This window comes from Elephas maximus, chromosome 24 (genome assembly GCF_024166365.1).
Source record: "Elephas maximus indicus isolate mEleMax1 chromosome 24, mEleMax1 primary haplotype, whole genome shotgun sequence".
Taxonomy (NCBI): Eukaryota; Metazoa; Chordata; class Mammalia; order Proboscidea; family Elephantidae; genus Elephas; species Elephas maximus.
This window is the reverse complement of record NC_064842.1, coordinates 16,561,287-16,573,287: the sequence shown is the minus strand read 5'-3', so window position 1 is coordinate 16,573,287 and position 12,001 is coordinate 16,561,287.

The following is a 12,001-nucleotide window of genomic DNA, read 5'->3' as shown; positions in this document are numbered from 1 at the left end:
CAAGTGAAATGAAATCCATGACAACCTCAGTATTTTCTCCGTTTATCTTGATGTTGCTTATTGGTCCAGTTGTGAAGATTTTTGTTTTCTTTATGTTGAGGTGCAATTCGTATTGAAGGCTGTAGTCTTTGATCTCCATCAGTAAGTGCTTCAAGTCCTCTTCACTTTCGGCAAGCAAGAACGTGTCATCTGCATAACGCAGGTTGTTAATGCGTCTTCCTCCAATCCTGACACCATATTCTTCTTCATATAGTCCAGCTTCTCGGATTATTTGTTCAATGTGCAGATGGAAAAACTATGATAAAACAATACAACCCTGACACACACCTTTCCTAACTTTAAACCACACAGTATCCCCTTGTTCTGTTCGAATGACTGCCTCTTGGTCTTTGTACAGGTTCCACATAACCAGAATTAAATGTTCTGGAATTCCATTCTTCGCAATGTTATCGATAATTTGTTATGATCCACACAGTCAAATGCCTTTGCATAGCCAATAAAACATAGGTGAACACCTTTTTGGTATTCTCTACTTTCAGCAAAGATCCGTCTGACATCAGAAATGACATCTGTCCTTTGACATCCTTTTCTGAATCTGGCTTGAATTTCTGGCAGTTCCATTTCCATTCACTGCTGCAACTGATTTTGAATTATTTTCAGCAAAATTTTACTTGACTGTGATATTAATGATATTGTTTGACAATTTCCACTTTTGGATCACCTTTCTTTTGAATGGGCACAAATATGGAGGCAGTCTGTTGGCCAGGTAGCTGCCTCCCAGTTTCTTGGCATAGACGAGTGAGCACCTTCAGTGCTGCATCTGTTTGCTGAAACCTTTTAGTTGGTATTCCGTCAATTCCTGGAGCTTTGTTTCTCACCAGTACCTTCAGTGCAGCTTGGACTTCTTCCTTCAATAACATTGGTTCATGATCATAAGCTACTTCCTGAAATGATTGAACATCTACCAATTCTTTTTGGTACAGTGACTCTGTGTGTTCCTTCCATCTGCTTTTGATGCTTCCTGCGTCATTCAATATTCTACCCATAAAAAAGAATCCTTCAATATTGCAACTTGAGGCTTGAATTTTTTCTTCAATTCTTTCAGTTTGAGAAATGCTGAGTGTGTTCTTCCCTTTTGGTTTTCTAACTCCAGGTCTTTGTGCATGTTATTATAATACTGTCATGGGTTGAATTACGTCCCCCCAAAATATTGGTCAACTTGGTTAGGCCATGATTCCCAGTATTGTGTGGTTGTCCTCCATTTTGTCATTTTCCTGTGTGTTGTAATTCATAATCTCCGCCTGTGGTTAAAGAGGATTAGGGTAGGATGTAACGCCCTTGCTCAAGTCACATCCATGATCCAATGTAAAGGGAGTTTCCCTGGGGTGTGGTCTGCACCTCGTTTTATCTTACAAGAGATAAAAGGAAAGTAAGCAGATAGTTGGGGACCTCATACCACCAAGAAACCAGCACCAGGAGCAGAGCGCATCCTTTGGACCCAGGGTTCCTGTGTGTAGAAGCTCCTAGGCCAGGGGAAAATTGATGAAAAGGACTTTCCTCCAGAGCCAACAGAGAGAGAAAGCCTTCCCCTGGAGCTGATGCTCTGAATTTGAACTTCTAGCCTACTAAACTGTGAGAAAATAAATTTCTATTTGTTAAAGCCATCCACTTGTGGTATTTCTGTTATAGCAGCACTAGATGACTAAGACAAAATTTGGTACCAAGAGAATGGGGTGCTGCTCTAACCGATACCTAAAATATGGAAGCAGTTTTGAAACTGTGAATGGATAGAGGACTGAGAAGGAAATGAGAGCTGTTAACGCTGGAGACGACACAGATGGTGAGAATCAGCAGACCTGGCAGCAGCAGAACCAGGAGACCAGTGTGAGACAGTGATGGAGTTGACCCACAGAGCTAGGCTTGCTGACCCACAGAGCAAGGGAGCTGAGTGCCTTGCAGTTGAAGTTTACTGTGGAATGGGGTGCCTCCAGGCACTTTTGGGTGGAGCTGCAGAGCTTTGGAACACTTGGCTCAGCAGGGCAGAGAGGCCAAGGAGCTGGGAAGCAGAAGCTGAAGAGATGTGGAACACAGGAAGCTGAGCTGCCTTAGTCTCAAAAGATATGCCCAAGTCTTCTGGGGCTTCAAAGGGTGGAGCCATGGCCTCTGGTGTTTCTAAAGGTGGAGCCGCCACTCAGATGGACTAGGAGAGCAGTGCCCCTAAAGCTGAGGGAGCAGAGTTGCTGTCCCAGTGGGCCTAGAAGGCAGAGCTTAAGCCCAGGCCCCAGGGGCCTCCACTCAGAATCCAGAGAGTGTGGCCAATACCTAGAGTCTGGAGGGCAGAGCCATTGTGTAAATTGTCTCAGAGAACAGGATTATTTTCAAAGCCTTGAGGGCTAACGTAATGTGTTCTGCAGACCTGCTTGGTGCCTGTTATGCCTTCTTTCCCTCCAGTTTCTCCCATTTGTGATGGAAATGTCGCTTCTGCCTGCCTGTTTTACCATTGTACCTTTGGAAGCAGATAACTTGTATTCTAGATTTCCTAGATGAAGAGGAATTTTTGGATTTTTGACTTGGAGCTGATTTAACTATGATACGATGGGGCGAATGTGTTTTACGTGTGGCGAGGACATGAATTTTGGGGGGCCGAAGGGAAGAGTGCCATGGATTGAATATTTTGTCTTCTCCAAGCTACCCTTTGAAATCTTCTGTTCAGCTCTTTCTTCATCATTTCTTCCATTCACTTTAGCTACTCTGTGTTCAAGAGCAAGTTTCAGAGTCTCTTGTGACATCTATTTTGGTCTTTTCTTTCTTTCATGTCTTTTTAATGACCTCTTGCTTTCTTCCTGTACGATGCCCTTGATATCATCCCACAACTCACCTGGTCTTCAGTCATTAGTGTTCAGTGTGTCAAATCTGTTCTTGAGATGGTCTCCAGATTCAGTTGGGATATACTCAAGGTTGTATTTTGGCTCCTGTGAATTTGTTTTAATTTTCTTCTGCTTCAACTTGTGCTTATATAGGAGCAATTGATGGTCTCTTCCGCAGTTGGCCACTGGCCTTGTTCTGACTGATAGTATTGACCTTCTCCATCATCTCTTTCTACAGATGTAGTTGATTTGATTCCTGTGTTTTCCATCCAGTGAGGTCTACATGTATAGGCACTCATGTATAATCACTGTTTGTGTTGTTGAAAAAAGGTATTTGCAATGAAAGAAGCCGTTGGTCTTGGAAAATTCTGTCGTGTGATCTCTGGCGTCACTTCTTTACCCAAGGCCATATTTTCCAACTACTGATCTTGTTTTTTTGTTTCCATCTTGTACATTCCAATCACCAGTAATTATCAATGCATCTTCATTGCATGTTTGATCAATTTCAAACTGCAGGAGTTGGTAAAAATCTTCAGTTTCTTCACTTTTGGCAGTAATGGTTGGTTCGTAAATTTGAGTAACTGTCTTATTAACTGGTCTTTTTGTACATGTATGGATATTATACTATCACTGGTAACAGTGTATTGTAGGATAGATCTTGAAATATTTTTTGACCGTGAATGCAACACCATTTCTCTTCAATTTGTTACTCCTGGCATAGTACAATATACTGTTTTCTGATTCAGAATGACCAATACCAATCCATTTCAGCTCACTAATGCCTAGGATATTGATCTTCAAGCATTCCATTTCATTTTTGACAACCCAATTTTCCTTGATTTATACTTCGTACATCCCATGTTTGCAGCTGTTTCCTTTCATTTCAAGTTGTGCCACATCAGCAAATGAAGCTCCTGAAAGCTTTACTGCATCCACGTTGTTAAGGCTGACTCTGCTCTGAGGATGCACCTGTTTCCTGGTCATATCTTGAGTGCCTTCCAACCTGAGGGGCTTATCTTCCGGCACTATTATCAGGCAATGTTCCATTGCTATCCATGAAGTTTTCACTGGCCAATTTTTTTTTTTGGAAGTAGATTGCCAGGTCTTTCTGTGTAGTCTGTCTTAGTCTGGAAGCTCTGCTGAAACCTATCACCGTGGGTGACCATGCTGGTATTTGAAATACTAGTAGCATAGCCAGCAGCATCACAGCAACGTGTAAGCTACCACAGTATGACAAACTAACACACAAGTGGTAGATATTTGTATATATACAGTGGAATAGATATATGTAATGTAATAATGTTGTATATAATATATGGAGCCCTGGTGGCACAGTGTTTAAGAACTTGCCCACTAACCAAAAAATTGGCAGTTCGGTGATTTTTTTTTTTTTAATCCACCAGCAGCTGCTTGGAAACCCTGTGGGCAGTTCTGCTCTGTCTTATAGGGTCTCTATGAGTCGGAACAACTCAACAGCAATGGGTTTGGTTTTTTTAATGTATATATGGTTCTCTGAAATATATCATGTCCAGAAAACAAACCTGTTGCCATCGAGTTGATTCTGACTCATAGTGACCCCTATAGGACAGAGTAGGTCTGCCTCATAGGGTTTCCAAGGAGCACCTGCTAGATTCAAACTGTTGACCTTTTGGTTAGAAGCAGAGCTCTTAACTACTCTACCACCAGGGCTCCAGTCATACAATAGGTGGTACTCTTTTATGCCTGGCTTCTTTTAACCATAATGTTGCGTGTATAAGTAGTTTATTATTTTTATTGCTGAATATCCCATTGTATAAATATACCACAAATTTTTTTTTTTTAAATCCATTCTCCTGTTGGAGCTGTTTTTAGTTTTTGGCTATTACGAGTAAAGTTGCTATGAACATTTTTGTTCAGGACTCTTTCTGGACATATGCTTTCTTTCTCTTGGATATATAGCTGGGAACAGTCATAGGATAGATGTATGTGTAACAGTTTTTCAAAATGATCGTGTCATTTTACACTCTTGCCAGTATGGCAGTCCCAGTTGCTGAACATTCTCACCACATTTGGTGTTGTCAGTCTTTTTTATTTTAGTCACTCTAAAAAAAAAAAAAAAAACCAAACCAGTTACCGTGGAGTTGATTCTAACTCATGACAACTTCGTGTGTCAGAGTAGAACTGTGCTCTGTAGGGTTTTCAATGGCTGATTTTCCGAAAGTAAATTGCCTGGCCTTTCTTTCGAGGCACCTCTGGGTAGACTTGAACCCCCATCCTTTTGGTGAGCATGTTAACCATTTGCACCACCCTGGGACTCCTAAAATGCTTTTAACTGGGGGCTTTTTCCTTTTATTGGCCCACTGTAAACATCTAACACCTTCTTGCCCAGCTAGAAATTTGAGAAAGTATTTCTTTTTTTTTTTTTTTGCTATTTCTCTTTAATCTTGCTATGAGTCGGAATCGACTCGACAGCAATGGTTCTCTTTAATCTCTCCAGAATCTGTTTGACTGGGTGGACGCCTGCTTCTAGTTTTAAAGAGAAAAGCGCTTTCTTTTCTTTTCACTTCCAAGTCCCTAGCCCCCCACTTTAGCTCCTTGCTTTTAAGTGACTGCTTCTTCTGGCCAAGAAGACAGAGGTGGGGTCAAAGCAGGAGGAGGCTCTTCAGCATGAGAGCTAGAGAGGGTGTCGCCCTTTCCACAAGGGGTTAGCTGTCCCTTTTCTGTACATGAACACCTTTCTCTAAATAGCCTCATTTTCTGATTAATTCTGCTTGAAATTTGCCTGTTCCCCTGAAATTAAAACAAAAATAGTCTTTGAAGTGCTCAAAAGAAGGCAAAACAGAAATAGTCAGCCGAAAGGATAAGAAAGTGCTCTAAATGGAATATAACCATCTTGTGATATGTATGAAATGAAATATGAAATTTGGTAAACATGAACCTCAGGAGCAGTAATTATTAGATGGTAGGCTTTGGCTGTTGGGCATGAGAAATGGGGATCTGGGGACATTTGGATATAAATGTAGTAAGAAAGGTCTGAGTTTGAGTTACAGGGTTATTTAAAGTGAGAGCCTGGGGTGGTACCTACACTTTTTCCTCCAGGTAAAGCACAGCTGGTCTTGGCACAAGTTGAAGAGAAGGCTGCAATACATGACAACCACTGTCAACAACATCAACATCTTTGAAAACAAAAAGCGGCCGGGAAATTATAAATGGATCTTCTACAGATCTCCACAGGACTTATGGAGGGTGTTTAAAGCTGTGAAACCAGCGTTACCTGGAATTTGTGAATGCCACAAAATATGATCATAAGATAAAGCCGTTTAAAAGATTGTCCACAACTCATACAGCTGTATGACTGTTATTTCCTCCTAATTAACCACTGTGGAGGCAGCGGTGCAATGAACTTTTTAATATGGCCCTTCTACCCATAGTCTGTGACTCACACAATGATTGAGTGGAACTGTGCAATTAACATGTATGGAACCTGTGATGGTTGGGGTTGTGTGTCCACTTGGCTGGGCCACAATTCCCGGTATTTTGTGGCTGTTCTCCATTTTGTGATCTGATCTAATTATCCTCCATTTTATGTGTTGTAAATCCTAACCTCTATGTGTTAATGGGGCAGGATTAGTGTTGGGTGTATCTTGAGTCACGCCCTTGCAGGAGGGCGTGACTCAGATTCCACCCTTACTCAAGTCACACCCTTCCCTGGGGTGTGGCCTGCATCCAGTGTATATGTGTGGGTGCACTGGTGGTGCTCTCTCTGTATCTGGATCCTGTGTCTGGCTCGTCACTGTCAGACCTCTGGTTCTGGGGATTGAGCCAGTGGCCTGCTCTTTGACCTGCCAATTCTGGGATTCGCCAGCTTCTGCAGTCCGTCCTATGGGCCAGCAGCCTATCATCTGCTTGATTCGCCACCTTTGCCAGCCTTGTGAGCCAGCAGCCTCGTTGTCTAGCCTGCCGATTTGGGTTCATCGGCCCCTCCAGCCATGTGAGTCAAGAGAAGCCTACGCCCGACCCACGGATTTGGGACTTGCCGGCCTCCACGACCTCGTGAGCCATTTCCGTGATGTGGTTGGTGAGTTCTGTGAGACGCTGCAGTGAATTACGGAACCCAGAGACAGAGGGAGAGTACTGAGGGGAGGAGGAGTAGTTGATGTTAGAGATGATGGAGGGGTACAGCAGTTTGGAAAAGCTGGACATTTGGTACACTTTTAACCCTACCTGATAGGAACGAGCTTTGTGCCGATCCTGATCAAAGCAACGATTCCTTCTGGGGCCCTGTACTGGTGCCATCGCTTAGAACACTTTTCGGCTCTTTTCTGTTAAAATTGCTTTCAGAGTAGGCACCTGATCCACATGGGGGAAATCAGCTTGATTTTAATTCACGGCAGTTGGTTCTGAATAGCTTGTAGGTGTTTCCAAAAATTCAGTCCACCCCAGAAAGGACAGATTCTCCAGCAGTGAAGACGTTAAAGGAGTATGCTGCACACTTGTTATGGGTTGAACTGTGTTCCCCCAAACATGTGTTAGAATCCTAACATCTCTGCCGTGGATATAATCCCATCTGGGAATAGGGTTTTCGTTGTTACGTTAATGAGGCCATATCAATGCGGGCTGTGTCTTAAACCAATCACTTTTAAGATATAAAAGAGGCCGTTTGGCACAGAAGCAAGCAAGGACAAACTGGGAAAGATTGATGCCACGTGGAGATGGCCAAAGAGCCGAGGAACAAGCTGAAAAAAGACAAGGAAGGACCTTCCCCCAGAGCTGACAGAGAGAGAAAGTCTTCTCTTAGAGCCAGCACCCTGGCTTTGGACTTCCAGCCTCCTAACTGTAAGAAAATGAACTCTGGTGGTGCGGTGGTTAAGCTCTCACCTGCTAACCTGAAAGGTTGGCAGGTCGAACCTACCAGCAGCTCCCGGGAGAAAAGACTTCAGCCTAGGAAATCCTAGGGGGGGCAGTTCTATTCTATCCTGTAAGGTCGATATGAGTTGGAATCGACTCTACGGCACACAACAGCAACAAATTTAAGAAAATCAGTTTCTCTTGGTTAAAGTCACCCACTTGGGGTATTTCTGTTACAGCAGCACTAGGTAACTAAGACAATCCTCCTTTGAAATTTTTGTCGGCAGATTTTCAGATGTGCTTCAGGCAGTGGTTCATAACACTTCCCACAAGTCCACTCTGAAAGGGTTCTCTTGTCAGGTACCATCAGTTCTGCGGGCTTCTTGTCGACACGCCCTCACGACTGTAGGGCCTCGCTGCAGGCCCCACTTTTCCCTCACACCATATCCTTTTAGGTGTTTTTTTTTTTTTTTGATCCCATGCAAAGCACTGAACCTCGGATGTGAACGTTGGCTTAGCTGATTTCTCCTCTGCTGAAAAAGTGAAAAGCAAATGATGTCAGACCTACTTCTGACTTGTCCTCTTTCCAATTTTTTTTGTCCTCTCCTGCTCTCAGTTATGATTTCAAGGATGAGTGGTGGTGAAGATTTCTTACCCAAACTAAACCAAACCCACTGCCATCAATTTGATTCTGACTCATAGCAACCCTATAGGACAGAGTAGAACTGCCCCAGAAGGTTCCAAGGCTATAGTCTTTATGGAAGCAGAGCACAACATCTTTTTCCTGTGGAGCAGCCGGTGGGTTCAGACCACCAGCCTTTCAGTTCGCAGCCAAGCACTTTAACCACTGCACCACCAGGGCTCCTGAAAGTTTCTTAGGGGTGGAAGAAAAAAGAAAACCATTTCTCAAACTCTGTGACTTTCAAAAAGGACTGTTCCGTGCCCACTGTCTGGAAGGAAGTTTCCTTCTGTACCACTGGCTTCAAGTCTGCAGCTGGCTTTGCAAATAGGTTCAAAAAAATACTTCTTCCACAATTTTCCAGCCTAAAAAAAAAATAACCACTTACCTATCCAGATGATGTGAGTACAGTAACAGCGATTCACCTGGATTCTAGGCTGCTAGAAGGTGCATTTACTTCATGGGTACCACGTGCCACCCTCTGTTTTCTCTCCAGACACGTGATTATGTTCTCTGCACAGCAAAGGGCCTGAAGTTTTTACTTCTGCACAAAACAGGTTACAGTGGCAAATCCCACCCAATTGCCAACTGTGTGGTAAGGATCAGCGTGAACCCAATTCCCAGAGTGTGGATAGGCCCAGTCCTCACCTTCCCCCTCTTCCACCCTCATTGCCAGGCGCTCACATGGCACGCTCTCTCTCTAGACTAGTCGCCCCAGAGCTGAGTCAGGACTCACAGTTTAGATGGATACCATCTCTCAGACCAGCTGCCCGTGCAGCATTCTCAGACCCTCACCACCCAGAGCTAGGGCAGCACTCACTCACTGGAAGGCCGCCTTCCCTGCCAAATAGGCGGATGCCGGCCCCTGCTGGCTCTCACTGCCCTGTGGGTTCATTAATTCACCAGGATGACTCACGGAATTCATGAAGAGTACACCCTACTACATAAGGAGCCCTAGTGGCACGGTGCTTTAGCGCCGGCTGCTAACCAGAAGGTTGATGGTTCGTACCACTCAGCCACTCCCCAAAGAAAAGACCTGATGATCTGCTCCCGTAAAGATTACAGGCTTGGCAACTCTATGGGGCAGTTCCAGTCTGTCCTACAGTGGAACTCACAAACTGTAGGACTAAACTGCAACGAATTTGGCTTTGCTTTTTATACTATACGTATGGCCGCAACTTTATTACAACCAAAAAGGATACAAACAAAGAGACACATAGGGTAAGGTCTGGGAGAGGTCACAGCCCGAACCTTGCATGTTCCAAGGAGGGACATACCACTCTGTCCTGTGCGTGGTCACCAACTAGGGAGCCCCATCAGAACCTTAGGGCTCAGGGCTTTTACCGGCCTCACCACGTGGCCGTGATAGACTATATCATGCCTCATGAGGCTTAGCATCGGCCCTTACTCACCTCAGGTGTTGGTCTGGCTTGGAAGAACCAAGAACAAGGGTTAAATTGCTTTTGGCAAGGCAATTCCACACCTCACAGCTTCCCCCTGTCAGGTGTTCCCTATCTTCCCCTGGTGAAGTCCCACTCATCCTTTTCTGTGCACTTTTTTAAAAGCTTCTATTAAAAACCTGGTGTTTTTTAGTCAGTCTGATTTCTATGCAATCCTAAGTAGGCACTTTACTGTTAATCTACATACTTTCTTAAAATGTATAAAACAGGAGTGTGTTTTCTTGTTGACTTAAGCGTATCTGAGTTGATATCTTTAGATAGGACAATTTGGCCAGCAGAGGAATCTGTCACTACAGAGAGTTCTGGAATGATTCATTCAACCCAATTTCCTGGCTCAGAAGTGTCTCCTTCCTCTTTTACTGTTCTGAATGTCTGTCCCAAAGCTGTGCACTCCACCCAAGAGAACAGCCATCTTGGATAGAATTTTCAGCTTGGCAGCCTGAGATGCTTAGATATACTCACTGGTTATGTGTTACATATGTGTGAATTTAGTAGTAGTAACTTAAAGTCGCTGGGTAATGCAAAGTTAACACACTCAGCTGCTAACCTAAAGGTTGTAAGTGTGAGTCCACCCAGAGTTACCTTGAAAGAAAGTCCTGGCGATCTTCTTCCAAAAAGTCAGCCATTGAAAACAGTAAGGAACACAGTTCTACAGTAACATACATGGGGTCGCCATAAGCTGAAGTCAATGGGTTGGCAACTTTTTTTTTTTTTTAAACTTAATCTCCCTAAGAAATAATGAAAAAAGTTTAAAGCCCTGTATTAATGGAAGGTTATGATTATTAAAATAAATTATATGTGTTTATATACATATACGTATAGGTAATATGGAGCTCTGGTGGTACAGTGGTTATGAGCCCAGCTGCTAACCAGAAAGTCAGCAGTTCGAATCCACCAGCCACTCAAAGGAAATCCTATAGGGCGTTTCTACTCTGTCCTATAGGGTCACTATGAGTTGGAACTGACTCGATGGCAACAGGTTTGATTTTTGGGTTTTATAGATAAAACATGGAGCCCTGGTATTGTAACATTTAAGCACTCAGCTGCTATCTAAAAGGTTGGCAATTCGAACCCACCCGGCAGCCCTGAGGGAGAAAGACCTGACAATCTGCTCCCATAAAGATTATCACCTAGAAAACCCTATGGGGCAGTTCTTCTCTGTCACATGGGGTTGTTATGAGACTTGCCGGCACCGAAAAACAACATAGAAAATAACCCACTGCCATCGAATGGATTCCAACTCAGAGGGACCCTATACACATTATTAAAATATTGTACATTATACATATTATATATGTGAATAAAAGTCTAAAATCATGTCGAAGTTAGTAAAACAAAAGCAGTGCATTTCCACCCTCTTTCCTCCTCTAGTCAGGGACCTTGAGGTTGTGGGATTTCTAGGGCCTCTCTTTTTTTCATCCCAGGAGACTCAGCATGCAGCCTGGTCAGTCTGGCCCACGGGCCAGGAACCTCTCCTCTCTCCCACTAGAGGGCGTAGGGTTCCTTTGTACAGAAGCATTCTTTGGGCATCTTGGGAGGCTCTTGTTCTTATCCGGTTAGGCTGGGTCTCATGGGCTCTATTTTTAGGCCCTCTGTATGTTTTTTGTTTTTTAGTATATTTAGGCCTTGGGTATTCAGGCCTAGAGACCCTGCTGAATCAGGAAACACCATATTCTCTCAGGGACTTTGGCCATGACCCCGTCATAGAGTCAGGGTCTCTCCCAGTATGCAGGCTGTGAGGGGTGGGGTAAAACAAGGCCACTTTTCACAGAGTGCTCAAGGCCCATGGAAGAAAACAAAGAATGCCCTTGTTCCCTTCACATTTTGAGTTCTCAAACTGAAGTAAAATGTTAAGATAAAAGAAAAATTACAGGGTCTGAAGAAAAATGCATTTGTCTACTTTGCTTTCCTCTATGGTACTTATTAAAAGTTAAAAATTGTGTGGGAGGTGCAGGATGTCATCACCCCGGTTTCCTCACTTGATTATGTCACCCACTAGTAGCATTTGGACCATGTAAGCTTCAAGAGTCACCAGTTAAAAGAGCAGGCACCCAGGGCCCACCCTCAGAGGTTCCAATTCTGTAGGCCCTGGGGTGTGGCCCAAGAATCTCCCTTTTTGGCAAACAGCCATTTGATTCTCAGGCAAATGATCCTCAAACCACACTTTG